The following is a 15863-nucleotide window of genomic DNA, read 5'->3' as shown; positions in this document are numbered from 1 at the left end:
GCTCTCCATCAATCTCCAGGTACACCCCCACCTTTATCCCCACACTTTGGAACAAGTTCTACTTCTTGCTTATTTGGTCACAGGGGAAAGAAATCTGATAAACCTACTCATATTGAGTTGTAATTGACTTTATTATGTTTCCCTTGAGTGACTTAACCACCTCAGTTTATTTGAGCTCTGAGTAGTTCTGTGTTAGGCTTTATAACTTTCAGTAAGGAGCTGACCTTGTGGGAGGTTTGAAGGTTATAATCATATATCTGACCTCTCTAAATTCTAACCATTGAAAACAGATTCAAAGAGCCATGTGGATATAAAAGCATTATTAATGAAACCTCAATAGACTCCTAAAGAACAAAGTCCCCTGCTGAAGGGGGAATTAGAGAACGTCTTAAACAGGAAGCTGAAGTTGATGCTGCATATTTCCCAGATGTAAGTGGAGCAACCACTCATAGGAAAAGATGGGGCTAGTAGTAAAGAACCCACCTGCCAATGCAGGAGACATAAGAGACACAGGTTCAATCCCTGAGTCAGGAAAATCTCCTGGAGAAGGGCACAGCAACCCACTCCAGTATTCTTGCCTGGAGAATCCCATGGACAGAGAAGCCAGACAGGCTGTAGTTAATAGGGTCGCCACAAGAGTTGGACACGACTAAGGCAACTTAGCATGCATGCACAAAATTGACTCTGAATATATTTCCTCCCGTGATGCCGCCAAAATATCACTGGACAAAGTCACTGATGGCCTCCTAATTATCAAATCCAATAGCTATTTCTTTGCCTTTATTTTAATTTCCAATTGTTATTTTGCTCTGTTGAATACTCCCTTCTTGGATTTTTCTCTACTTAGGCTTCCAGGATAATACCCTTCCGTGATATCCTTTTCTCTACCAACCATTATCCCTTAAGAGTTGGTGTTTCCTCGTGGTTTTGAAATAAACCGTCTTCTCTTCTTACTCTATGACTAATCCATCAGAAGTTTCATTCCCGTAGTTTCTACTTCTGTCTATACATCACCATGAAATCTGTATCACTAATTTAGACCACTATCCATATGCCAGATCAATATATTCTCTTTTTTTTAATTTCACAAATATTTATTGAAAAATTGTTGTGTGATAATAAGCAGTGGGGATACAAAGATAAGAGTCTCTGCCTTTAAGAAACAAACTGGTAGCAGAGACAGCCATGTAAACAGAGTGGTGATAGTCAGGAGAATATGTGGGAAACACTGAACAAGGAAACCTAAGTCAAGCAAGGAGATTTAGAGAAAGAACTAGGAAAGAATATTTGCTTTAATGACTCTTAAATGCTGATTAACAGTGAATACTGTTACTAATTCAAGATTCCTTTCTTTTCATTTCTTCTCTTTCTCTTGGGTGACGGATGATCTGAATTCCAAGAGGGTATTGGTCTGCAGGCCTCCTCTTGCCTTGCTGAACTCGGGCAGTTTCATTTGGTCTGTACTACTGTATGTTGGCTTCCTCTGATATTCATGGTCTTTGTATGACTTCTAGTCCAGTAGCCCTGTCAGTACTTGTGGATCTTCCACAAAGGGCTCTGAAATCTTTCAGCTGCACTCCTACCTCTTGCTGGGGTAATCCAAATCCTTAAACCTGCCCCCAGATCCATCTTCATGGACACTTACTCTCAGATGGCATGATGGGGTGGGAGTATTCTGATATGCACAGTCTTCCCAGGCTAACCAACTTATTTTCTGTTATCTAATTCTGAAAGAGTTCACCTTAGTTGGGAGACAGAGAACAGGCATTCCATGCTCTTGTCTGGCTTCTTTTCTCTCTTCTGCTTTTCTTTCTCTGAGCTCTACCCTTTATCCCAAGAAAGGTGTTGATTTCTTCTCTCTGTTCTTTACATCAAGTCTGTAGCTTTCCCTTATTCTAATATTCTTCATTAGCATATACATTTCAAGTTTCCCAGACTCTACTACAACTTACAAATATATTTTTTTCCTCTCAAAAGGAATAGTTCTAGTGAATCAACACACTTTTTGGCTTTCAAAACTGTTGACTCAGCCGTGAATTTCAAGGACCTATTTTGGAACTCAAAGCCAGGAATTGGACTTTTTGTTCTTGATATTGCTTTTGTGTCCTCCCTTCCCTAAAGTAAAATGCTTCAGCTTTCTTTATTTTAATATTAGAAAAACCAAAAGTTTGTTTTTTTTAATTAAGTAAGAAAAGGAAAAATATGCTGGATTTCATAATATTATTTTGCTACATAAGTAGCCCGTACAAACTTCCTGTATTTAATTATATGCCCTTCCATTTTTAAGTTGTCTTCTAATTTCTTGACTCTAGTATTAAGTATTTTTAATTATTTGGGGCAGAGTATAAGTCAGATAAGTCTTTTGTATTCCTCCATGAACCTGGGATTGTTTATTCATTCATTCATTAAGCAAACATATATCGAATACCAAGAGCTAATTGACAAAAAAAGTGAATGGCAGTCCTTATCCTTCATGAGTTCATGAGTTAGTAAAAATCTCTGTTAGGTAATAAAAAGGAAAGTAGAAAGTAAACCAAGATAACTCAGAGGAGAAGAATATAAATCAGAATGAGGAGTCTAAAACAGTTTCCTAGGGAAGGTGACACTGGAACTGAGTTTTGAGGGTTTGATGAGTTCAACATGTCAAGGAGAGTTTTATTCCATCCATAGAGATCTGCATGTATGAATAAGTGGGAGCATAGTTGGGAATTATAACTATTTAATTGCGCCCAGAAAAAGTGAAGAGTCTTTGGTGATCAGAGAAGGCTGTGGAAAGAGGTTAGTATTCAATAAATAGTTCAAGAAAGATCTTTTCATGTTTAATAGGAATTTGAACTTAACTTTGAAAACTGTGAAGAATTATAAAGAACTTCACTTTGAAAACTATGAAGAAAATTATTTCTATAAAGAAATAAAAGGAAATAAGGACTTTTAAGGAAATCTTTTGAAAGGAGTTTAGAAAGTTCGCTGGCCACCATGTCAAAAAAGTAGAGAATGAATTACATTTTTAGGTGGATCTCAAATTAGAAAGGACAAAGGTTAGAAGATTACTGCAAAATTTAGATGAGTGATAAAAACCTGAGTACAGGCGATGAAATACAGAGGGGAATATAAGGAAGGTATACGGCAGATCTAATCTTTAGTCTGTGGATGTGGGAATTAAGAAAAGGGAAGGTGACGCTGAAGTTTCTAGTCATTAAGTGATTGAAAACAGTCATTTTAATCTCTGAAGCAGGGCAAAATGAATTTGAGGGGGAATACCAAGTTCAGATTTGGCTGTCTTAAATTTGATATACCCAAGGGGCATGAAGTAAAGGTATCTGGTAGTGAGCTTCACATTAGAATCTGTGACTCAAACAAGTGCTGGAGCTGGAGGTGTTGATGTGATTGTTAAAGGCGTAAATGTGGGCAAAGATGATGGATCAGGAGGAATGTGAAAGCAAAGAAGACATCCTGTGGAACATGATGTAGGCCAAAGAAAAGGAACCCTCGGAGACCAGTAACAAGGAACTAGAGGAGGAGAGGAGAGCCAGGGGAAACAGGGCTCAGAATCCAGGAGATGAAACAGATAAGGAGGGCTTAGTCAGCAGCTGCTTAGGATGTAGCTCCTAAGGATAGAAAACTAATGAAGAAGTGAGTGGAAAATATGAACACAGAATTCTGTGGCTTAGGAAAGAACAGGTAGTGAGTTCTGATTTTTCTAGAAGATTAACAAGAAAGAGAAGTCAGGGTGATATATCAAGGGGGGGCGTGGGACTCTTTTTCATTTAAAACCAGATTTTGAGTCATTAAAGCCAAGTTTTGATCAGGTAAATATCCAACTATGACATATCAGGGAAGCTTATTTTAGTAAGGCATATATATAGCCCCCCTTCCTAAATGAATAGTGTTTTTATATAATATATCCAAAAAGTACTTAAGAGAACAATGTCCTGAAGCATTAAACTGTTTGTTTTCTCTGGATGTCCTTTGAAAAAACAACTAAACAACAAAATCCCACATAAAACTGTATTAAGCTTCATGTTAAAAAAAATGATATCCCCTCCTCAGTTTCATAAACCATACAACCAAGGACCCAGGAGTATCCCCGTCTCTGCAGAAGGGCGTCTGAACAGTTTCCAGATTCAAAGGAAATATTCCCAGCCTCTCATCACAGTGTGTGAGCTTGTCGTTCCTGTGGCAGAGAAGCTTTTGTGAGGGTGTCACCGTAGGAGACAAACCCTGCCAGCTCTGCCTCAGAGGAGCCGTTTTCCTCTCTAAGCACAAGAAGCTCAAGCTGGCTGCATAGTGAGAGTGTCATGGCCAGGAGCTGTCCTCCTTAGTTGCCCCATTAAGACCTGTCAAGGTTTCCTGTTTCCCTCCCCTATTTATTAGTCGTGGAGTAAACACAGGAACAGGAAAGTGCTGCACTCAATATGCCAGCAAATTTGGAAAACTCAGCAGTGGCCACGAGACTGGAAAAGGTCAGTTTTCATTCCAATCCCAAAGAAAGGCAATGCCAGAGAATGTTCAAACTACCACACAATTGTACTCATCTCACATGCTAGTAAAGTAATGCTCAAAATTCTCCTGGCCAGGCCTCAGCAATATGTGAACTTCCAGATGTTCAAACTGGATTTAGAAAAGGCAGAGGAACCAGAGATCAAATTGCCAACATCTGTTGGATTATCAAAAAAGCAAGAAAGTTCCAGAAAAACATCTATTTCTGCTTTATTGATATGCCAAAGCCTTTGACTGCATGGATCACAATAAACTGTGGAAAATTCTTCAAGAGATGGGAATACAAGACCACCTGACCTGCCTCTTGAGAAATCTGTGTACAGGTCAGGAAGCGACAGTTAGAAGTGAACATGGAACGACAGACTGGTTCCAAATAGGAAAAGGAGTATGTCAAAGCTATATATTGTCACCCTGTTTACTTAACTTATATGCAGAGTACATCATGAGAAATGCTGGGCTGGATGAAGCACAAGCTGGAATCAGGATTGCTGGGGGAAATATCAATAACCTCAGATATGCAGATGACACCACCCTTATGGCAGAAAGTGAGGAAGAACTAAAGAGCCTCTTGATGAAAGTGAGAAAGGAGAGTGAAAAAGTTGGCTTAAAGCTCAACATTCAGAAAACTAAGATCATGGCATCTGGTCCCATCACTTCATGGAAAATAGATGGGAAAACAGTGGCTGACACTATTTTGGGGGGCTCCAAAATCACTGCAGATGGTGACTGCAGCCATGAAATTAAAAGACACTTGCTCCTTGGAAGGAAAGTTATGACTAACCTAGACAGCATATTAAAAGCAGAGACATTACTTTGCAACAAAGGTCCACCTAGTTAAGGCTATGGTTTTTCCAGTGGTCATGTATGGATGTGAGAGTTGGACTGTAAAGAAAGCTGAGTGCCGAAGAATTGATGTTTTTCAACTGTGGTGTTGGAGAAGATTCTTGAGAGTCCCTTGGACTGCAAGGAGATCCAACCAGTCCATCCTAAAGGAGATCAGTCCTGGCTGTTCATTGGAAGGACTGATGTTGAAGCAGAAACTCCAATACTTTGGCCACCTGATGCAAAGAGCTGACTTATTTGAAAAGACCCTGAGGCTGAGAAAGATTGAGGGTTAGGAAGACAAGGGGACGACAGAGGATGAGATGGTTGGATGGCATTGCCGACTCAATGGACATGAGTTTGAGCAAACTTCGGGAGTTGGTGATGGACAGGGAGGCCTGGCATGCTGCAGTCCATGGGGTCACAAAGAGTCGGACACGACTGAGCGACTGAACTGAACTGAAACACAGTAACATTTGACTACAGCCGTTGTATCCCTAGCCCATCTTAGATGTTGTTTGATTATATTTAAGATACTTAGAAAAAGATTTCTTCTTCATGAAACATAAACGCTGCCCCCCCCCCCCCACCAACTACTTCACACACAGTGAGGAAATTCAGCCCTCGCCAAGCAGACTGTGACTGGACAGAGCACACTTATGCTTGCCAGTGGGAATAGAATTAATTTCAAATATCCCAAATCGTGGAGTGCCAGGCATCCCAGAGTTAGCATTTTTTTACCTTCTCTGTACAGAGAGCATGGCACTTAGTGCTGCAGTTAGGCTCGGAGAGTTTTGAGACCGGTAAGCAATTTGCCTTTCTGTATCAATTTTTTTTTTAATCTTGGAAAAATGCCCACTTCCCAGCACTCCACTCCTTCCTTAATCACCGTGATCAGCATAGCAGCATTTCAGTGAATCACCATCAACTTTTATATAAGTAGGTGGGAAGGAAGAGCTTGTGCTATATAAGTGCTTCATAGATAGGAATTTGGAAGACTTGAAAGGGAAAATTCCAATGAATCTTCTGAGAAAGAAATCGTTCAATCTGAAGATTTATAAATTGCCATAGCTTCCCAAAAGTATGTTACTAAACATGAAAAAGAATAATTTTTTCTTGCTTTGTCAATTCAGAAATCATCATGATATAACTCATCTGATCCAGTGAAAAGATAATACTGAAATATTTATATTTATTTTATCTATATCACATTATTATTTACAAAAAGAAATAGTGATTTTCTTTCTCTTAACTCAAAATCCCATAAAAGAGGTTATTTTTGCCAATTTACAATTTGAAGAATTGTCTTCCCTGGATGGTGTATGCTGATGATTCCCTCCCAAGCATCCATACCTCCTTCCTTCTTCCAAACAGAATCTGAATCTATTCAGGTATCCAACCCTCCCCCAAGCAGCCCAGGAGAGTGAAGTGAAGCTAAATACTTCCCAGGGTTCAGAGACAGTCTTAAATTTCTAAGCTAGGCAGGATCAGACTCTATTGTGATGACTGTAGTAAATCTAATTATTGGTCATGTGATCTAGATTCAGAACACAGGGAAGGATTTTCATTGCATAGTTGGTCCAGGGGTTTTCTTTCTCATGCTAGACATGAATAACGAAGTACGCAGTTATTGCTAGCAGCAGATATCCAATGAGGAGGAGAGGAACCAGCCTTAGGAACAAGACAACACCAAAGATTATAGGGGAGAGGGATAAAAGGAATTTAGCCCAGGGGGACATTGTATGGCTTTTGAATTAGCCAGACATGGAATCTTTTCTCCTTGTGGGCTTCCCCTTATATGAGATAATTAATTTCCTTATTATTTAAGTGAATGGGGCTTTTCTTTCTTTGCATCTTAAACAATAACTTATGATTAACATTTTATATTCATGTCTGGGCAGACCCTGCAAATAATTGAAATCCCAAGTCTGTCTGGGTGCTTTAATTGGAGGAGGACCAACCACAGATCATCTCTTCTCCCAATCAACACCAGACCTGCAATCTTGGCCTTTAATGACTGCTTTAGCCTAAAGCACTGTGTATATCCATGGAGGTGTTGTTGGTTAGGATGCCAACAGGACTGACATCTTAAACTGGATGGTCAAATGGAATCAAAGTTTTATTAGAAAGTAGGGTGTGGGAGTGAGAATTGAGACTTCCAACAGTGTCCAGCATGCTCTGTTATCCTGGGATCTGAAAGCTGGTATGTTGAGTAAACTTTGAGTGGGATCTCCCCCTAAGACATAAACGTTGGATGAAATAATTGCAACAGTTCTTATTATAATATAGTATCTTGATTCTAAAATAAATGATTTTAAGTCATAAATTTTTCTGGTTTTAAGAAATATTGCTGATATAAAAATTAGCCCAATCATTTATGAGGCTTTAAACACAATCTGTTATAGATTTCCCTTTTGCATGCCAATGTTAATGAATGGTTGGTATTGCTGGAGAACTGAGAGGCAGGTAGGCAAGAAGATGACTGTGCCTATCTCTTCTCTTCAGGACAATCAGTGCTTTTTTATGTGCTCACAGATTGAAAGCCAATAGTCTTATCAGTTTCCCACAAAAAAGTCTTCCTTGTTACACAAACATAAAGATCAAATACATTAGTTTCATAGTTAGTATTTTCTCAGGCAGGGCCTATCATGCAGTTTTCACTCTTGTTCGTGAAGTTGTTTAGTGTTGTAAATTATACATTAGCCTCCAAACTGCTGTAAGCGTCACCTCTACTATTTGTGTGCTTTATCAATAAATTATGCCATTTCAATAATATGTAAATTTCTATCAACATTTTTGGTCTTGAAATTACAAACCTCAAGCTTGTATAAATAATATATGGAAATGGAGGTGATATCTGCAAACTGATTTTTTATTAGACATTTAATGGTAATGAGATATAATATTTAGTTAAATGAGTTCTTTCTAAAACGTCTAGAAATGGGTGTCCCACGTATCTCTCTTGAAAATAAAGATATTTATTTAGGCATTGGGGTAAATGATAAAATTCTGAGGTACAAAGACCAACTTGAAGCCCAAAGGAAAGTTTTAAAGAAGTAACTCTCAAAAGGCACTCAGGGGTTTGCCTGCATTAGGGATTCGTAAATGCATATTATTAGTCTGTAGCCTGGCAACATGTCTCATGAAAAAACTGAAAATCACTTTGATGCCAGTATTCATATTAGGTGATCTTGTCCAACTCTTTGCGACCCCATGGACTGTAGCCTGCCAGGCTCCTCTATCCGTGGGACTCTTCAGGCAAGAACACTGGAGTGGGTTGCCATGACCTCCTCCAGGAAATCTTCTCAACCCAGGGATTGAACCCAAGTCTCTTCCATCTCCTGCATTGGCAGGTGGGGTCTTTAGCACTGAAGCCACCTGAGGAGCCTCTTATTAGGTGATAGAAGCTTTAATTGATTAAGAAATTATGAGTAGCTTTGTCAATCTTGATGAAAATAAAATATAAAACCTTCTTAATCTGTGAAGTTGCTATAGTACATAGTCCCAAAATGTTTGTTCTGATTCAGAACCATCCTGGGAGACCCATCTGTTCTAAGGTTATCTCTGATCCAAAGGATCCATAGGATGTTTTGGTGGGCAGGGCATAGGGTACCATGAGATGAGCCTAATGCTGGCCTATGTGGCCTCTGACCAATGTGGGGCCTCCATCTGGAGGAGGGCATGTCAACCCACTCCAGTACCATGATGGGCCCCATAGTTGCTTCTCCCTAAACATCAGGACAGGAATTTCTCTTTATGGTCCCATTCCCCTTTCCTTCTTGTCCTCACATCTAGCTTCCTACTTTTCCTCACCTAAACTAGCTACTGAGTGTCATCACCCTGCCCCTAGATCCTAGAGTCCTATTTCCTGGCTCCTTTCCACCTCTACTTCCTCTTACTGTCATCAGCTCTTAGAATAATAGACATAGGACCTTGCAGAGACTGTGTTTTAGTGTTATTATATTTAATAACAATGATGAAATTAGTAACTAAGAATTGGGTAGCTCGGTTGTTAACAACTATAATAATAGTAATAAAGTTCCTGTAGAGTGTAGCCTTCCTATGTGGTAGCCACTGAACTAGGCAGTCTTCCATGGTTTCTCTTGTTTAATCTTCTAAGAACAGTCACTCTTACTATCCCCACTCTGTACCTTTTTATTCGTCTCCTTTTGCACTGAAGCTGTGTCCTTTCTGCTTTCCACATGCCTATGGAGACACTTTTTTGTGTTTTCTGGAAGTTTTTTATTCCACATTCTTTAACTATTTCATTTTTTATAACTGTCGTCTTATTTTTATGGTGCTATTATCCTCTAGATTCTCTTTTGGAATGTTGTTTTTATTTAAACATTAAAATATTCTACTAGTTTTATTGAATGTTTCCTTATGTACTTTTAAGGGGTATTATCTGTTGACCTTTGTTCATATTTTTCATGTTGTTTTTGCTTCAGCCCAAATGTTTCCTAATTTGATTCTTATTTGTATTTTCACTTAGTGTTCGAAAATCTTTGGGCGAGAGGGTTGAGGGAAAAAGATACAGGTTCTCATTACGGGTACTCTTAAAGAAGGGAAAAGGAGAAACATAAGCTCATTGTAGTGTGCTAGGATCTCTCTTTCTGGGCTTGGGGGTGCCTTGCCCCTCCTAGAGGTCTCTGGTTCTTCTTGGTCATGGCTGTCTTCCAAGTAACCAGGGCCCTTTCTCACCGTTTCAGCAAATGGAGGAATTGAAGTAGGGGAGTAACAAGACGGCTGATGAGAATTTAGTTTCCCAATTACTCACACAGACATGCCTCTGCTACTTTTATGTCTCTAAGCACAGAGTACATCTTTTTAACTGTTCCAATCTTCAGAGTGTGCTTTCCTGCTCGTATCTTGGGGCTTGGTTTCCTCCTATCTTAATGTCCTATTTCTAATTTTCAGGAATACTTCAAAATCTCTAGCTTTTTGATAGCACAAGTCCTTATTTCCCAATGCTACATGGTTTTATCATTCTTTTAAAAAATATCTTTCCTGTCATTTCATAGGATTTTTTTTTTATAGAAGACAGTGGGATTCCTGGATTCTTTTTTTAAAATCTGGATTCTATCTACCATCTCAAACCAACATTTACTCCCATTTTGCAGATAAACTATAATTAGCTTAAAGAATGTGCACAAAAATCTGAGATCCTATCTATTCTGATCAAGTCCTCTGATGCCAGAGCCTGTGTTCCCAATCAATATGAACTCTGATTTTCATTATAGGCTTTTCAGTTTATATGTGATTACATTCAATGGTTTAGCCCACACAGTATAGCCTATAAAGTTTTATGACTATTGTCTCCAGTTGACTGATGAGTAGTCAGATTCAGAAATGTGGACTCTCCCAGGAACTCACAGCTAATAGTAGCATGTAGCAAATATTTCTACATGTGCAGCAGATAATACTTGGTACATAATAGGAGCTCAGGATGCAAAGAAAAACTTTATGCCCCTTCACTCCATGACCTCACAGAATAGAACCTGGCACAAAACCCAACTTTCATAATTCTCAACCTTTTAGGCATCTTTATACTAAGCCTTACTACTTCCATTTCCTTGGTCCTTTTCAAAGTCATCTTTGTATATGTTAACACACATACACACCCACACACACACCCTTACTTTATTGGAGATTACAAATGGCAAATGACAATACCTGACTTTTTTTGATATGACTACATTCAATAATGCATTGATGTTTTATTCAAGTATACATCAAAGAATTAGCCCTTAAGGTTTGCAAAAGATTTCCAATATGGTCTCAATGCTCCAAAAGTTTTGCATCTTTGTTTTAAGGCAGTTCTGCAATGTGCTTAGAAGTGAAAGAGAGAAAGCTAGCTGTGTCAAAGAGAAAACATTGACAAATTAAAAGTTTACTGAAGAATCTAATCAACTGGGGAATCTAGCAGACCACGCTGATTAGTGCTAGTAGACACTTCAAATAACACAAGCTTCTCTTAAGCAGCCACACTGCTCTGGAGACTTCTAAGAGACCATCATTGTCAACTGGAGCGAAAATGGTGAGCCTGTAATGAAAGTTATAAACACTGCATTGAGTCAGTCAGTCAGTTCAGTCGCTCAGTCATGTCTGACTCTTCATGACCCCATCGCAAAACACTCATTACATTGTTTTGATTTGGGTATGGTCACCTAGATCATTGTACTCAGGGTGGGAGAGTAAGAAAGTAGAAAGCGTTAAGTATCAACAATGAGTGGCATCTCTCAAGAGAAATTGCATTGCCCTGCTGAATAAAGAGGTTTGATCTAAGTCCTCACTTACCCCTTCATTAATTATTGTTCTTAGTGATACTAATAATAGCAATACCATATGAATATCTGGACTCTAAGAAGGGAATTTTATCTTCTTCATTACATCTCTACTGCTATACTTCTGTTTTTGCTCTAATACAAAAAAAAGGAAGTAAATAATAGAAACAATGCTTTACATTTGTCGTTGCTGTTGTTTAGTCGCCAAGTCGTGCCCGACTCTTCACCACCATAGACTGCAGCACTCCAGGCTTCCCTGTCCCTCACTGTCTCCCAGAGTTTGCACAAGTTCATGTCCATTGAATCTGTGATGCCATTCAACCATCTCATCCTCTGTCACCCCCTTCTCCTTCTGCCTTCAGTCTTTCCCAGCATCAGGGGAAGAGCGGAGGACAACTACTAATAACTCCAGAAAGAATGACCTAGCAGGGCCAAAGTGGAAACTTTACATTTGCATTGTTTAATTAATCATAGTTGCTATAAAGTTTTCTCTTTCAATTCTCACCAAAACATTGTAAAATAAGTATTATTTAGATTATAGCTAAAATATGATATGTAGATATTAAGATAAGGAAGCATTCTGAGGAATTAAGTAATCTACCCTGTGTAGCACAAGCAGAGATTAAGTGGTGATGAAAGGAAAACTCATACTGCAGTTGTCTCTCTCTGAATGTCCATGTTTATGCCACATCAGTTGCTTCTTTAGCAATACTTAGAAGAGCAAGTCTAGACCATGGGGGTTTTCTACACTAGTTTCCATCCCTCAGATGGAGACATTCACCTTGTAAATACATGGGTTTTAGGATTCACTGACCAGCATAGGGCTCCTGGAATTTCTCAGTTCGGCCCCCAACTACGTTCAAAAGAAAATTACAAAGGTATATAAAATTGAATCTAATGTTTCTCCTATACTACTGAAATAACAATTTCATTTCTTTGACCACTATATCAACATGACTTTTTAGTTCATTTTCAGTGTCAGATATTAATATTTTGTCTGGATAAACACAATTTCCAATATTCAAAACTTATCAAGAAATTCAGCATGGCATCACTAAGAGCAACGTATTATTTAAAAAGAAGAATTTTCAGCTTGTTCCAAAATCTCACTTCAGCTCTGTACTGGCTATGGTGAATTTGGTTTAAAAGCAGTAAAGTGTATTCTGGCATTTTGACTCCATTTTAAAGATTATGAATTGCAGGCATTCATTTTAGCTTGATCTTTTCAGCCCATTCATTTCAGTACCTCTTAAAAAAAAACGACAAAACACGTAACCACAGACTTTTTAAAGGGGTTCAGATTTATATACTCCTTGGTATTTGAATGGAAAACTTTTGACTTTAAAAAGTACATTACAGCCCCTAAAATAACCAAACCGAGTTATAGTCCATAATCCAACAATAGAAATGAAACAATAATCATTTTTTAAAAAAATTCATTTAATCCAAAAGAAAAGAGACAAAGAGAGAAAATAGAACAAAGAACAAATGGGAAAAACAGAAAACAAATAGCAAATGATAGACCTAAATCAAACCATGTCAATTATGACATTAAATGTAAATGGTTTAAATGCCTTAATTAAAAGCAGAGATTGTTATATTGAATTAAAAATTCAAGGCACAACTATATGCTGCCAAAAAGTAACACACGTTAAATATTTTATATATATATATATATATATATATATAAAGTAAAAAGGATCAAAAGTAAATACTATGCTAACATTAATCCAAAAAAAGCAAGCTGAATGGCTATACTAACATTAGATTTCACAGTAAAAAACATTAACAGGAAAAAGAAGATCATTTCATAACAATAAAGGCATCAGTTCTCGAAGACAAAAGAGTCCTAAATGCACATGTATCTAATGAGTTTCTAAATACATAGGGGGAGAACAAACTTGATAGAGCTGCAAGGAGAAATGACGATATCCACAGTAATTGTTAGAGATATCAATGCCCCTTTGTCAATAATTTGTGAAAAAGGAAATTCAAAAATCGGTGCTATAGTACCCTTGAATAATGCTTATGAATTGACTTTATCTGCTTAACTTACAGAACACCCCACTGAACAGCAGCAAAATGCATTCTTTTCACAAGCACATGGAAAATTTATTGAAATAGACCCCATCCTGAGCCATTAAAATATTTTTAGTAAATTTAAAACTATTCAAGTAATTCAAAGTATGTTCTCTGACTACTATGGTGGAATTAAATTAGAAATCAATAACAGAAATATTTCTGAAAAATCTCCAAATATTTGGAAAACTACATAGCACAAATCTGAATAGTTTGTGGATCAAGGGAAAAATCAGAAGGGAAATTATAAAGTATGAATGTGAAAATACAATACACAAATGAATGTGAAAATATAATATATCAGAATGTGTGAAGTACTACTAAAACAGTATTTAGGAGGAAATTTATAGCAGTAAGTTGGTAAAGAGTAAAGGTCTTTAGAGGTCTAAAATTAGTGACCTCAGCTTCTACTTTAAGAAGATAGAAAACAAGCAGCAAATAAAGCCAATGCTAGCAGAAGAGAGTCAGAAACAACTTAGTGACTGAAGAAGTAGAAGAAAGGAAATAATCAAGATCAAAGTAGACATTGAAGAAATGGGAAATAAAGACAATGAAATCAATTAAACCAAAGTTGGTTCATTGCAAAGATGAAGAAAAATTAGTAAATCATTAGCCAGATTGATCATGAAAACAGGGAAGACACAAATTACCGATATCAGTGATTAGAGTGATAACCTCAGTATAGATTCTACAGATATTATAAGGATAATAAAGAGATATTATGAACAGTTTATACCTATAAATGTGACAACTTAGATGAAATGGACAAATTTCCGGAAAGAAACAAACTACCAAAGCTCACTCAAAAAGAAATAGAAAACCTGTATAAACCTGGATCTACTAAAAAAGTTTGAATTAATACTTGAAAACCTTCTCACAAAGAAAACTCCAGGCCCATACAGTTTCACTGAAGAAATTCTACTAAATAATAAGAAATAAGTAGAAATCCAATGTATACTAGTTTCTTCCAGAAAATTGAAGTAGAGAAAAGGGTTTCTAACTCATTCTGAGACCAGCATTATTATCACAGTGCCAAAACCACACAAAGACATTACAAGAAAACTATAGACCATTATTACTATGAACAAAGAAACAAAAATTCTGAGCAAAATGATAGTGGGAAAGGGATTCAACTCTAATAAATGGATCATGACCAAATGGGCATTATCTCATGAATACAGGGTTGGCTTAACTTGCAAAAAATCAATGCAATTCACCAGGTTAATAAACCTCTGAAAAATCTATGATCAGTTCAATAGGTGCAAAAAATAAAATTGAACAATGTACTTGGAAAATTCAGTATTCATTCTTGATGGAAACTCAGCTTATCAGCAATAGGAAGAGAACTTCCTCAGTCTGATAATGGTGTCTATGATAAACCTACAGCCAATTTTATACTCCATAATAAAAGACCAAATAACTGTTGTCATCACTTTTACTCAGCATTATATCTAGGGTTTAGCCAGTGCAACTAGGCAAGAAAAAGAAATATGAAGTATAAAGATTGGAAAAGAAGGTAAAAATTGCCTTTATTCACAGATAATATAAACGTCTAGATAGAAAATATAAAATTTACAAAAACAGAAAGCAAGTAAGAGAGTTTATTAGCAAGATTGCAGATTAAAGATCCATGTGCAAAAATTAATTGTATCTATACTCTTGAGAGTCCCTTGGACTGCAAGGAGATCCAACCAGTTCATCCTAAAGGAGATCAGTCCTGGGTGTTCATTGGAAGGACTGATGCTGAAGCTGAAACGCCAATACTTTGGCCACCTCATGAGAAGAGTTGACTCATTGGAAAAGACCCTCATGCTGGGAGGGATTGGGGGCAGGAGGAGAAGGGGACGACAGAGGATGAGATGGCTGGATGGCATCACCGACTCGATGGGCATGAGTTTGAGTAAACTCTGGGAGTTGGTGATGGACAGGGAGGCCTGGCGTGCTGCGATTCATGGGGTCGCAAAGAGTCAGACATGACTGAGCGACTGAACTGAACTGAACTGAACTGATGGTAGAAGCAAGCAATCAATTTTTTTTTAAATTAAATAATACATGTACAATAGCATTTTTTAAAAGAAAATACTTTAAGATATATCTGACAAATGATATGCAAGACCCATAAACTGAAAACTATAAGTCATTTCTGATAGACATAAAGATTGAAGTAAGTAAAGAGGT

General features: G+C 37.5%; 1 protein-coding gene and 1 long non-coding RNA gene across 3 annotated transcripts in view; one reads left to right on the top strand and one right to left on the bottom strand.

Moving 5' to 3' along the window:
- RNLS (renalase, FAD dependent amine oxidase) overlaps positions 1-15863 on the top strand; it is a 267915-nt gene that overhangs the window by 127561 nt on the left and 124491 nt on the right. The gene's annotated exons all lie outside the window — the stretch shown is intronic.
- The window catches only part of LOC133070218 (uncharacterized), a 34331-nt gene that overhangs the window by 6406 nt on the left and 12062 nt on the right, over positions 1-15863 (bottom strand). The window lies entirely within an intron of this gene.

The sequence above is a fragment of the Dama dama genome, chromosome 15 (assembly GCF_033118175.1).
Source record: "Dama dama isolate Ldn47 chromosome 15, ASM3311817v1, whole genome shotgun sequence".
Classification (NCBI taxonomy): Eukaryota; Metazoa; Chordata; class Mammalia; order Artiodactyla; family Cervidae; genus Dama; species Dama dama.
The sequence above is the reverse complement of the archived record's forward strand: the minus strand, read 5'-3'. Positions and strand labels throughout refer to the sequence as shown.